The 13,188-nt window shown below is 44.0% G+C and overlaps 1 protein-coding gene and 1 long non-coding RNA gene across 5 annotated transcripts in view; one reads left to right on the forward strand and one right to left on the reverse strand.

The window, feature by feature from the left end:
• Positions 1–13,188, forward strand: part of PIP4K2A (phosphatidylinositol-5-phosphate 4-kinase type 2 alpha) — a 186,599-nt gene that overhangs the window by 38,316 nt on the left and 135,095 nt on the right. The window contains exon 1 of one of the 3 annotated variants that reach the window (XM_019460562.2): positions 2,998–3,314. The exons of the other annotated variants lie outside the window; for them this stretch is intronic. The gene's annotated coding sequence lies outside the window, so the exon portion shown is untranslated. Of the gene's footprint in view, positions 1–2,997; positions 3,315–13,188 lie in introns of those variants that run through there. 3 annotated transcript variants of the gene reach the window in all.
• Positions 8,005–12,047, reverse strand: LOC109273647 (uncharacterized). 2 transcript variants are annotated; one of them, XR_008419602.1, is made up of 3 exons: positions 11,863–12,047; positions 10,900–11,109; positions 8,005–9,093 (listed from the first exon to the last, which is right to left on the reverse strand). It is a non-coding gene; the product is annotated as an uncharacterized LOC109273647 (long non-coding RNA). The 2 variants fall into 2 exon arrangements; XR_002083182.2 differs by having other exon boundaries at positions 10,889–11,109.

Here is a 13,188-nt window from a genome sequence, read left to right on the forward strand (position 1 = left end):
TCTGCCCCAACCCACTCGCATTCTGTCTCTGTCTCTCTCAAAAATAAATAAACATTAAAAAATATTTTAAAAAATCAAAATAAATAAAACAAAACATAGGCTAAATGTTTAGATTTCTTTTTTGTTTTTTAATGTTTGTTTATTCTGAGAGAGAGAGAGAGTGAGGGAGCAGGGGAGGGGCAGAGAGTGAGAGGGAGGAAGAGAGAGAATCCCAAGCAGGCTCCGTACTATTAGGATAGAGCCCTGCACAGGGTTTAATCCCAAGAACTGTGAGATTATGATCTGAGCCAGAATCAAGAGTTGGACACTTAACTGACCAAGCCACCCAGGTGTCCCTAGACTACTTCTTCTTCTTCTTTGTCTTGTCTTTTCTTTTTTCTTTTCGTTTCTCTCCTCTTCTCTTCCTTTCTTTGCTTTGCTTTGCTTTTTTCTAATCTTATTTTATTTATTTTTCAGTAAGCCCTATACCTAACATGGGGCCTGATTGAACTCACAACCCCAAGATCAAGTATCACATGCTTCTATGGAAGGAGCCCGTCAAGGTGCCCATATTTAGACTTCTTTATCAGACCCTGAAGAACTGACCAAAAGATAGCTGTTAATGCTTGAGGGGAAAGTGTCTGATAAAAGAAAGTAACTTCAGTTTAATGTTTACAAAGCAGTTGTGCCGTTGTCATTCACTTGACCTTTCCACAACACTCGAGAGGAGAGGGGGCATGTGTTATTATTCACATTTGACAGACGAGAAAACAGCTCTGAGTGAGAAAGTGACTTGGCCAGGAGCACCTGGGTGGCTCAGTCAGTTAAGCTTCCGACTTCGGCTCAGGTCATGATCTCATGGTCCGTGAGTTCGAGCCCCACGTTGGGCTCTGTGCTGACAGCTCAGAGCCTGGAGCCTGCTTCACATTCTGTCTCCCTGTCTCTCTGACCCTCCCCCATTCATGCTCTGTCTCTCTCTGTCTCAAAAATAAATAAACATTAAAAAAAATTAAAAAAAAAAAAAAAAAACCTTAAAAAAAAAAAAAGAAAGTGACTTGGCTAAGCTGATACTCTAAAGGGTCAGGAGCAAATCCACCTCCAACTCAGGTCCTGGGTTCTTGTCCCTGCTTGGTGTTTAGAAAACTCAGAAGGATCAGTAGGTTCTGTGGACCGAGTCTCTCTGGTGACGTAAAGTGTGATGGCAAAGCGTAGGTACTGAAGGAGACCTGTAAAATGTGAATCCTATTAAGATGTTAAAGGGCAGGCCTGAAGCTGCGGTAGTAAGCATAACTTTGAAGAGTTGAGATCATAAGGAGCAATGTGTCATCTCATGGTTCCCCTTGTTAGTGGCTGAGGGTTTATTGACTTGATCGGACATAAAGTTTCCTCATTGTCATTTGTACTGTGCTGTAACGTAAAATTAGCTTTTGCCTTTGTGTGTGTGTGTATGTGTGTGTGTGTGTGTGTGTGTGTGTGTGTGTGATGTGTGTGTGTGCGCACGTGCATCAGAGAGAGATGGCCTCTCGTAGGGCAAAACGCAGAAGGGTCCAGAAGATCAGTCTTGTGTGAAAACAGGCCTGCAGGTAACATGGTGGGTGATTGCACATTGTCCATGCCCTGGGTTAATGCCAGAATTTTCAGACGCATATGATGCATATTTAAAGATTATGGGACCATCTGTGTCTCTTCAGACGCCTGGTGAGAATCCCAGGCGTCCCAAACAAGGGTCAGCACGGTAGGTGAACCCCAGCTAACGTCAGCTTGTAGTCACCTGTCCCTGAATAGAGACTCTAGGAGCCGTATCCGAGTCCGGAGGAATTCACAAATTAGGCAGGTTTAATGTGAGAACAGATCCTCCTAGTATTTTAGAGGCCCTGTAGTAACATCTGTGTTTATTTTTTTTAATATTCTATTTATATTTAAGAGACAGAGAGACAGAGACAGAGCGTGAGCGGGGAAGGGGCAGAGAGAAAGGGAGACGCAGAATCGGAAGCAGGCCCCAGGCTCTGAGCCGTCAGCACAGAGCCCGACGGGTGGCTCGAACCCGCAAACTGAGAGATCATGACCTGAACGGAAGTCGGACACTCAACCGACTGAACCACCCAGGCGCCCCACCAAGGTTGAGTATTTTATACAGGAAATATATGTGGATGTTTGTATAAGGTGCTCAGTGGACTATTTCACCTTTTGGCATTTGTATGGTATCTTTTGAATTAACTCTAGCACAGGGATTAGCTGACTATGGCCTATGGGCCCAGTCTGGCCCACGGCCTGTTTTTACATGGCCCTTGAGCTAAGACTGGGTTTTGTATACATGCAAAAGAGTGGTTAAAAATTTTTTTAAAGAAAAATATATCATTACTTGTGAAAATTATATAAAATTCAGATTTCAGTGTCCATAAACGTTTTATTGGATCACAGCCATATTCATTTGTTTGCGTATTGCCTATAGCTCCTTCTGTGCTAGTCAAACAGAATTGACTCGCTGTGACAGAGACCATATGGCCTGCAAAGCCTAGACTTTTTACTGGATATCCCTGCTATTGCAAAATAATATTAATTTCTGAAATTAAGGTTCTCCCTTTTTTTGCCGTGACTTTTAAAAAAACAGTAATGTTTTGGAACACAGAATCATTTGATTTTTATTAAATGAAAGGGCCAACATTTTTTTCAGGCAAGTGAATCTCTTACTTTATAAGACAGTGGAAAATAGAGCCCACAGAGCCACAACCTTTTACCAAACACAAAGTGTTTCTATTAAGTATCTATCTCAGCGCCTGGGTGGCTCAGTCGGTCAAGTGTCTGACTTCAGCCCAGGTCACGATCTCATGACATTTGTGAGTTCGAGCCCCGCATCGGGCTCTGTGCTGACAGCTCAGAACCTGGAGCCTGCTTCAGATTCTGTGTCTCCCTCTCTCTCTGCCTCTCCCAACTCACACTCTGTCTGTCTCTCAAAAATAAATGAATATTTAAAAAAAAAAAAAAAGTATCTATCTCAATAGCCAAGGGCTCATTCTTTTGGATATTGTTTTCCTCTGGGCCTGCCCGCACCTTGTCTGCAGATGGGTTCACCAACTGTTCCTCTGATTCCTTTATGCTCAAGAGATTTTTCTCCTCCCCTGGAATCTGGGCTGGCCCTCACTTTGACCAACAGAATGTGATGAACGCGGTGCCTTGTGACTTCAAGACACAGGCCTTTAGAAGCCCCGCAGCTTCTGTTTGGCCCTCCTAACAACCTGCCACCAAGTCAAAGAGGCTTGAGCTGGACTAGGAGAAGGGACCTGGTGGAAAAGGAAAGACCCAGTCCAGCTGACAGACACCCCGGGGACTCAGAGGTAAGAGCGGGTCACCTTGGAAAGCTCAGACTGTATGGAAACACTTCATGCCTGAGCCCCTACTCAGATTCTGCACCCTTGTAAAATTGTGAACCGAATAAGATGGGGGTTGTTTGAAGCCGCTGAGTTTTGGAGTATCCTGTTACGCAGTATTATCTAGGTGAAACAGTTTGAGATGTACGGGACTTTTTACCAGGAAAAACAAAAAGAGATATCCGTTAATATAGGGCGTTAATAAACTAGTTACATACGTTGCAGTGGCGTGCTTGACTTCCTCGTACATGTGGTTCATCTGAAAAATCAAGTCGTTATTTTTATGATTAAAGAAGTGTGTGCATGCTCGGGGCTCCTGGCCGGCTCAGTCTGTAGACCATGCAACTCTTGGTCTCCGGGTTGTGAGTCCAAGGCCAATGTTGAGCATGGAGCCTGCTGAAAGGAAAGAAAGGAAGGAAGGAAGGAAGGAAGGAAGGAAGGAAGGAAGGAAGGAAGGAAGGAAAGAAGGGAAAATAATACATGCTTATTAGAGAAAACTTAGAAAAAGGAAATTCTATGGTTTTTTTTTTTTTTGCATTTATTTATTTTGAGAGAGACAGAGAGACAGCGTGAGTGGGGGAGGGGCAGAGAGAGAGGGAGACAGAGAACCCCAAGCAGGCTCCATGCTGTCAGCGCAGAGCCCGACACAGGGCTCCATCCCAGGAAGCTGCGATGTCATGTCCTGAGCCAAAACCAAGAGTCGGACCCCTAACCCAACTGAGCCCCATCCAGGTTTCCTAGATAAAGAAAATTCTAAAGCCCAGTGTTTAAATTGCTCACAATTCCACCATCTAGGCTAGAGGCTCATTGTTAGTTCCAGCCTTTTCTTTACAAACAGTCTCATTTTGTTACGTTATAAATATGTATCGTTTTGTACTCTGCTTTAGTTTTGTAATATTATACCATCATGAAATATATTTCACAAGCATGATTTTGAATGACCACAGTGGCTTATTTAAGTGGACGGTAAAAAATTCACATAATTAAAATCCAAGTACCTGGTCCTCATTTTCCATTTTTACGTTTGCTAGTTAGAGAATTTTTTCAAAAGCGAACCTTTTTTTAATTTTTTTATTTAATTTTTATTTTAGAGAGAGGGAGAGAGCACAAACTGGGGGGAGGAGGGGGGAGAGGGAGAGAGCACAAACTGGGGAGAGGAGCAGAGGGAGAGAGAGAGAGAGAGAGAGAGAGAGAGAGAGAGAGAGAGAATGAGAGAATCTTAAGCAGGCTGTACGCTCAGCATGGAGCCCCACGTGGGGCTCGATCCCACAACTCTGGGATCATGACTTGAGCTGAAATCAAGAGTCGGACGCCCAACTGACTGAGCCACCCAGGCACTTCTGAAAAGCAACCCATTTTTTAAAAACTGCTTTGTTGAGCTATAATTCACATGTAATACAAATGTACAATGTAAAATCCATTTGAAGTGTACAATTCAGTGTTTCTTAGTAGTCTTACAGGCTTCTGTAACCATTGTCACAATCTGATTTTAGAACATTTTCATCCCCTCTAAAAGAAACCAAACCTCCCGTCCCTTCCAGCCCCTACCCCCAGCGCTAGGCAACCACAAATCTACTTCCTGCCTCTGTCGATTTGTGTGTGGTCGCTTGTGACTGGCTTCTTTCACTTAGCATAATGTTTTCAAGGTTCATCTATGTTGCAGCATGTGGCATCGCTTCCTTCCTGTTGATTGTTGAGTAATATTCTGTTGTATGGACGGACCATGGTGTCTTTGTGCATTCATCAATTGATGTCTATTTGGGTTGTTTAGACTTTTTGGGTTATTATGAATAATGCTGTGTGGACATATGTTTTCATTTCTCTTGGGTGTATCCGAGGAGCAAAATCTTTGGGTCCTACGGTAACTCTCTGTCTAACACGCCAAGGGGTTGCCAGACATTTTTCCAAAGCAGTTGTATCCCTTTGCTTATCAGCACGGATGTATCAGGTCTCTGGTTTCACTACGTACTTGCTCATGCTTCCTAACGTCTTAGGGATTTACAGCTGTCCTAGTGGAGGGCAGTGGTATTTCACTGTGGTTTTCATTCTCATTTCCCTCATGGCTAATGATGTTGAGCCTCTTTTCATGTGCTTATTGGCCACATTCATCTCTCTCTCTCTCTCTCTTTTTTTTTTACAGAATTACTCATTTTTGAGAGAGAGAAAGAAAACACAAGTGGAGGGGGGCAGAGAGAGAAAGGTAGAGAAACAATCCCAAGCAGGCTCTACACTGTCAGCCCAGAGCCCGATGCGTGGCTTGAACTCAGGAACCGTGAGATCATGACCTGAGCCGAAGTCAGACACTTAACCAACTGAGCCACCCGGGTGCCCCTGCATCTTTTTTTGAAGAAGTGTGTCTTTTTTTGGAGCAATATATTTTGTCCATTTTTAAATTGGGTTATTTGTCTTTAGTATTGAGTTGTAAAAATTCTTCCAGATAGAAGACCGTTATGAGAGATGTAATTTGCAAATCTCATCTCCCATGTGGTGGGTTTCTCTCCCTTTCTTGATAGCATTGTTTGCAGCATTAACATTTTCAGTTTTGACCTAGTCTGCCAGTTTATCTTTTTTTTTTTTTTTTGTGGTTGTTGCTTCTGTCTTTGATGTCATACAATTACCTAAACCAAGATCACAAAGCTTTTAGAGAATTTGTAAAGACGTTATTTTACTCCACAGCTAGTACTGCTAGGTTTTTTATTTGTTCATTTTAAATTGTAAACCCTTCTGGGACAATACATATAGTGCACATTCATTTTAATAGCTGCATAATATTCCGTGCTATAAATATGCCTTAACGTATTCAACCATTATCTATTGATGGGCAAAAAGTCTTATTTCCAGTTTTTTGGGTTTGCCCCAAACAAGACTGCAAAAGTCCTTGTACATTTATTATTTTGTTTCTGGCGCCTTTGTTCCTGCAGAATACATTGCCTAGGATGGAATGGGCAGCTTTCTTCAAAATCTAAGTAGCTGAGATTTGTTCTGTATCGGAACGTGGATACTCTCGGCAGCCGATTAGGGAAAAAGATTATGAATCTACTGTAAGCGAACTTTTCATCACGGTAAATTCATTTCAGAGAGCAGGGTTGCCCTCATGATTCTTTGCTTTTTCAAAAGCTTGTTTTCTTTAGGGTGGGAGAAGACTGCTTCCCATACAGCAACAGAGTAACAGAAATACAGAAAGGTTTGGAAATAGCCACCAAGAAAAGTATGCCAGTGAGCCCTGCCTTCCATTTGGATTTATTGTTTGTGGGGTTTTTTGGCCATGTGTTGCTGAAACAGAATTTAGGGACCTCATAAAGATACACACACACCCAGGGTATGTCGGGTGTAAACTTATGGGATCCCTCTGGGGAGCCTGTGCTGGCTCTTTGCTGAGGTCTGGTTAACGCGTATTTAATTTCTTGTGTATTACTGAAAAGGGGATTGGCAGGGCTAAAAGTCATGCACCTGATATTTTTAGGCCATTGTGACAGAATAGGGACATGTAAAAAATAAAAGTCAAACAATTAAAAGTGAATGTAATTTTTGTTATGTTTTATTCATACTGGTTTAAAAGGAGCGAGAAAGGGAAACTTCTTGGGGCTTTAACTGATGTGCTGGCTCCTAACATAATTAAATGGTCGGCTTTTCATTTAGAAGAACCAGAGTGGCAGGGAATGTTCTAGTATTTTTAGATTCTTTTTCTCTAGAGCCCTAATGGCCTATCATGTTGACTCTTCATTGGAACACACTTGCCTCTTTGTAATAAACCTTCAGATTGTTGCTGTTATTTAGACTTTGGTAGGGGGCTACTTTAGTGTCTTGGTGGCTGGTTAAGATGCTAAGTTATATCTTAGGGTTTTGGGGTTTTTTAATGTTTATTTATTTATTTTGAAAGAGCGAGCGTGCATGCATGCATACCACACTAGCAGGGTAAGGGCAGAGAGTGGGGCCGGTGGGGGGGGGGGGGTGTTGGAGGAGAGAGAATCCCAAGCAGGCTCCACACTGTCAGCACAGAGCCTGACATGGGGCTGGATCTCCCGGATCAAGAGATCATGACCTGAGCTGAAATCGAGAGTCAGACAGTCAACCGACTGAGCCACCTAGGTGCCCCCATCTTAGTGTTATTTTAAAAATGTATCTGATGGTTTTAGGCTCTGTTACTGATTGGTTTGAGTTTAACCAAGCAAATGGCCAAGTAGGAAACTGTCAACCAGGGGTGCTTTTGAAGGCTTTTGTTTTTCTTTTACTATTAATGGAAACTTTAAAATATTTCAAGAGCAGAGAGAATAGTGTACTGAACCCCCATGAACCTCTGACTCATCTTCAACGTTTTATCATCTCGGAGCCAATTCTGTCTCATTGTTCTGCTCAGCCCAAATGGCAGCCACCAGTCACCTGTGGCTGCTCCCAGTTGAGGTGTGAGCCACATCCTCCCCAACGGTTTGCAAGTTCTCTCCCTCCCGGGAGCTCTTAATTCTTCCCCGACCCTCCCGGGTAAGCACAAAACTTCCCCCTTCCCCACCCCTCATCCTCCTCTCCATAAGCTTGTTTGTTTCCTTTGTAACACTTGCACGACTTGTAGTTATTTAATTATTTGACTTGCCTGGTAAGTTTCAGTCTGACTCCCTACGGTAACAGAACCTCCAGGAGGACCCTGGGGGGGGGGGGGGGGGACGGGAATCGGTGACTCCCCTGTAGTGATTCTGAGGTGATTCCCTTGTGAGCACACACACCGTGGCAGGAATGCTCAACCCAGGTGGACCTAACCCCTCTCTCACAAAGCATGTATGTTGTAATCACCTTTACTATCTTGATGTGAAACTCAGAGATTATAGAAATTATCTATACACATAATTTTAAGAAATGAATGGAATGGCCTAACTATAACAGCAAAGAAAGTATAAGGAATTTGTAATAAAATAACGTGTTTTTGCCCCCCCCCCCCCCCGCCTGTTTCTAGTATTGGCAGTGTGGTTTGTATTAAACTAACCCTTTCTGCTAGATAGTCTTAAACTCTGGTTTATGTCTTTTTAACACATACGAACAGTAGTAACAGTCCTGAACTGCTTGGTCCCTCGGTCACTTTCAGGTCTCTGCTAAGAATTACCAGAGTCTGGCTCGAGTCCCTTACACAACAGCAGCCCCCCCCCCCCCCAACCAGCACTTACCATCCCTCTTAACTCAGCCTTTCCCCACGCATAGCACTGGGTACCACCTGACATTCTCTGTATTTTTTTTCATTGCCTATTTCCTCCCACTAAGACGCTCCACGAAGGCAAGGGAATTTTCTCTTGAAAACCCTCAGCACCTACCGCAGTGTGCGGAATGCAGCAGGCGTTCGGGAGAGGTTCTGAAGCAAATGAATCCTTCGTGCTCTCTCTCGTGCTATGATCCTTCAGCAAGAAGGGCTTATGAGGAGCTGGATTTTGAGCTACTCTCCAAAATGGCTCCCTCATCGGCGCATCCTTGAGACGAGGCATTCCCTCTAGTTAGTCTTTTACCCTTGTTCTGCCATATTGGACAGTTGCTTGTAGAGGGAGGTGGTGTACCAGATGAAGAGAGTCATCACCTGCAACGTACTTGCTCGTGTCACATTCAGATTTTTAGGGTGCCCCTCTCGATCCGAGATGGCGAGCTGAGAGGTGATCAGGTTGTCAGGTTGATTCTGACTCAGGATGGACAAGGACTTGACGTCTTGGGGGGTCACATTGCTGGTTGGCATCAAGACATCAGTAATGGAAAGTTCTGTCGGTCCCAGTTCCTAAAATAAGGGATGCAGTCTTTATTTGCCATTTAGGGGAACTTGGTAGACTTTTATGAAGTAGAAGAAACTTTGCGAAATGAAAGCACATGTTATCTGGGAATAATATTATGGGATAATAACTTTTGAAAAATCCTGTACATTGAACGCTAAGAGGAGACCTAAAGAGGAGAGGCATGAGGAGGAGGAGACGAATTGCCAGCTGCCATTCTAGAACATGGAGATGGCATTGGGGGACGGGGGTGGTGGCTGTGAGATGGCAATAGTTTGTTCATTTGCCTGTGAATGGTACCTGGGAGATACTGACCAGCATCCCAAAGAATTTAAGTAATAGATCATGTACAGTGGGTTCTGTTACTTCACCAAAGTGTAAACCCGTTTCCTTTTTTCCAAGTCAGGAAATACAAAAGAAATAGCGTGAGAGGATGGTGACCGAGGTTTAATGAGGCTTGAACGTTTCCTGGCCTTGTTTCTCTCCTCTGAACACTCTGTGGAGTGGACATGACAGCCAGCTTGGGGACTGGTAGTTCCTGTGTCATAAGAAATGTGTCACACTGATCATTTAAGGGAACCATCTTGCTTGTTAAGGAGATTCTTTTCCTTACTTACAATGCCTTGTGTACTGGCCTTTCTTATTTGCTGTTTTTTCTCAACAGTGCTGTAAGAGTTAAGGCAAAGGTAATAATACTACCTCGTAATGGTGGCTATAATAGAATAATCCCATTTGCTTGCTACTTTTCTCCACTGTTGTGTTAATACAAACGTTGTTTTCCCATAATCAATATGCCAATCAATACTGTATGAACAATAAGCAATGTAAATGGTAAGAACGAAGGACCAGAAAGATGTCACATAACCAATGATGACCGCCCTGAGCTCTGTTCTCTGAAGGCAATTAGTTAAGTTCTCTTTGATTAATGGTTACCTTAGCTACCTTCTACCTGCCTATGAAAAGTATAATTGGTAACTTCTTAATAAAACGACACTGGTTGGGAATGCAAGCTGGTGCAGCCACTCTGGAAAACAGTATGGAGGTTCCTCAAAAAACTAAAAATAGAACTACCCTATGACCCAGCAATTGCACTACTAGACATTTATCCACGGGATACAGGTGCGCTGTTTCGAAGGGACACATGCACCCCCATGTTTATAGCAGCACTATGAACAATAGCCAAAGTATGGAAAGAATGGTTGGATGGATGGATGGATGGATGGATAAAGAAGATGTGGTATATATGTACAATGGAGTATTACTCGGCAGTCAAAAAGATTGCTGCCATTTACAGCTACGTGGATGGACCTGGAGGGTATTATGCTAAGTGCAATTAGTCAGTCAGAGAAAGACAAAAATCATATGACTTCAGTCATATGAGGACTTTAAGAGACAAAACAGATGAACATAAGGGAAGGGAAGCAAAAATAATATAAAAACAGGGAGGGGGCCAAAACAGAAGAAACTCATAAATATAGAGAACAAACTGAAGGTTAAGGGAGGGGTTGTGGGAGGGGGGATGGGCTAAATGGGTCAGGGGCACTAAGGAGTCTACTCCTGAAATCATTGTTGCACTCTATGCTAATTTGGATGCAAATTTTAAAAAATTAAAAAAAAAAAAAAAAGACACTGGTTAGTAGCCCAGTAGCCCAAATAAATGTTTTTAATGTTCTAAGGAATGTACACTTATAAAATTCCATTTTCAGAAGATCTTTTCATGGGTCATCAGCTGAGACCAAGAGTAAAGAGCTGCACCTCGCTTAGAAACTACTGGAGTAAAGTGCGTACGCAATAAATACTTACTGCATGCATACCTGGGTGGTGGAAGGAACGAACTTTGGTCGGTGAAAACCAATGATCTCCCCTTTTTTTGTTCCCACGTGTCTTCCTCTCTCCCTCTCCGAGTACTGTAGCATGATTCTTAGGAGTAGAGGTGTCTGATAAGCATGGAAATAGTGCTTTTGAAGGCAGGGTTCACCAAAAGAAAGTGACCAAAGACGAAAGGGATTGTTCGCAAGTAGCATCTGTGTCAACAGATGGGAAGACTAGTCAATGTGTCTGTCATCAATACCTGCCACGTGCAAGTCCGCGTCCAAGGGTCTACCAGTTGCTCTAAGTCTAAGAAATTAAGGAAAGTGGAGGTCTGTGTCCCTGTGGTTAAATATTTCGTGGCCAGCATCACGGGCTAGGTGTGACACCATAATTAGGTGGCAGATGAAAAGCAAAGGTTCCATGTATGGGCAAGAGGGTGGGGTAAAGAGGCCATGCTTGCACAGCACATTCCTGCAGAAAATAAGTTGGTCTTTCAGTTGGTGAAACGACTCTTCATTTGGCTGTAATATTCCTCCGGGAGGGCTTCGTGAATTCAATAAAACAAAGCTCCAGAAAAACCTATTCTGTTTGAGGGAATATATAATTAACCCATAGAAATTAGTGCCATCCAGTATATTACTGAGGAAAAAAAAAAAGGATTAAATACCGGTATGAATAAAAATAGTGTCTGTTATTGTTCTCTCTGGGATAAAATTACCAGGACTGCCAATCGTGCTGCTTGAGGGTCTGGTTTGTTATTGGCTGGGTTGGGAACAGCGCTTTCTGTCTCGCTGTTACATAATGATCCGTAGTCAGGTGAATAGCGGGATTCCTCCCTCCCCACCCCCCCCAACTTTTGCCAGATGGGCCGGCTTTGAGCCGCTACAGTTACAGAAAAGGCAGTTATGGTTGTGTTGGAGTTACGTCTGGTGTATGTTAAAATGCTGTTAGAATAATTTTTGTACCTTTCAAAATTCCTTTCTGCACGTTGCACACCGTCCCGTCTGGAAGCTAGACCTGCGGAGCTGAGGCCAGGACACGTGGTTCTAGTCCGAGGTCTACCTTTGACTGCGGTGGTTAATTAATAAACGTCGATCGCATTTTCCTGCATTAAGTTCCGAACAAACAAAAAAGCGTAACACCCAGTTCCTGCCTGTAAGGAATCGGTTCAGTGGGAGGGTCACCCACGCAAACACAATGGTCACGTGTGACGGACGGTTTTGCAGCATCAGGGAAGGAACCCACACCACCCCTGGTGGGGCGCAGCGGGGCGTGGCCTCCCTGGGGCTCAGGGGACTCTCGGGGCCTTCAGGCCAGAGGCATAAGTCCTAATCGCACAAGTCCTAGTACCCAGGTGTGTTCAGAGGAGTCAGGGCTCCTCCACAGGCGGCCCTGCACGGGGAAGCAGGGGCGAGGCTGCAGGAATGAGATCTCTGGATCTCGGTTTCTGCCCCTGAAGATGGGGCTGTGCCGACACCACAAGACTGCTAAGGAACTCGCTCGCTCGTTGTCTTGAGGACTTGCACAAGGCCGCTGCCGGGAAGAAAAACGGAACTTTCATTTGCCTTCACCCATCTAGGGTTCGTTGGCCAAGGCCCTATAAATTAGACTGACAAAAGACAGATTAACAGGAAAAAAACAAACACAAGCTTATTAACATGCAGTTACAGTTAACAGTCACAGCCACAGTTATAAGCACCCAGTGATAAGTAGCAAAGGAATGGTTAGAATTTGGGTCCACACACCTAGTTTAGGGGAGAAAGGGAGGGAGAGAGGGGACTTTTGGAAAGGCACATGGCATTTTGGAAAGATCAGCGGGCCCTTGGGAGAATCAATGGGAGCCGAGATAGTTTGTGACAAAGCCTGGGTGTGGTGCTGAGTTCTCTCGGAGAAGAGAAGGTCTGAGTTGCCCTGGGGGAGCAGAATTGAGTTCTGCTTTGGGGCAGGTACGGGATTTCCAGAACTCAGATGCCTTCAGTTCAGAAGAATTTGTATGCGTCACTGGTATATTTTGGGGTGGGACATGCTAATCCTTTTTTGCTGCTCCTTGATCAATAACCTATTAACCTGCCAGCCCCCCCTTTGGGGGGGACATTCTAATTCAAGGTTGGCATGACTCATGATTGAGTTATCAGACTCTTCTGTTTCTCTTTGTGTAGTGTCAGTTGGTCTTTATCTCTGTCTTGTGCAGGCTGCCGTCTTGCTTTCTGCCCGTTCTTAATCTGTCCTTCTGGAATTTATCTCTGCCGCCATCTCCTCTGGACAAGTGTTCGTTTCTGTTTCCCCTGGCC

Source organism: Panthera pardus, unplaced genomic scaffold, assembly GCF_024362965.1.
Source record: "Panthera pardus isolate Hobbes unplaced genomic scaffold, ASM2436296v1 HiC_scaffold_6, whole genome shotgun sequence".
In the NCBI taxonomy this organism is placed as follows: Eukaryota; Metazoa; Chordata; class Mammalia; order Carnivora; family Felidae; genus Panthera; species Panthera pardus.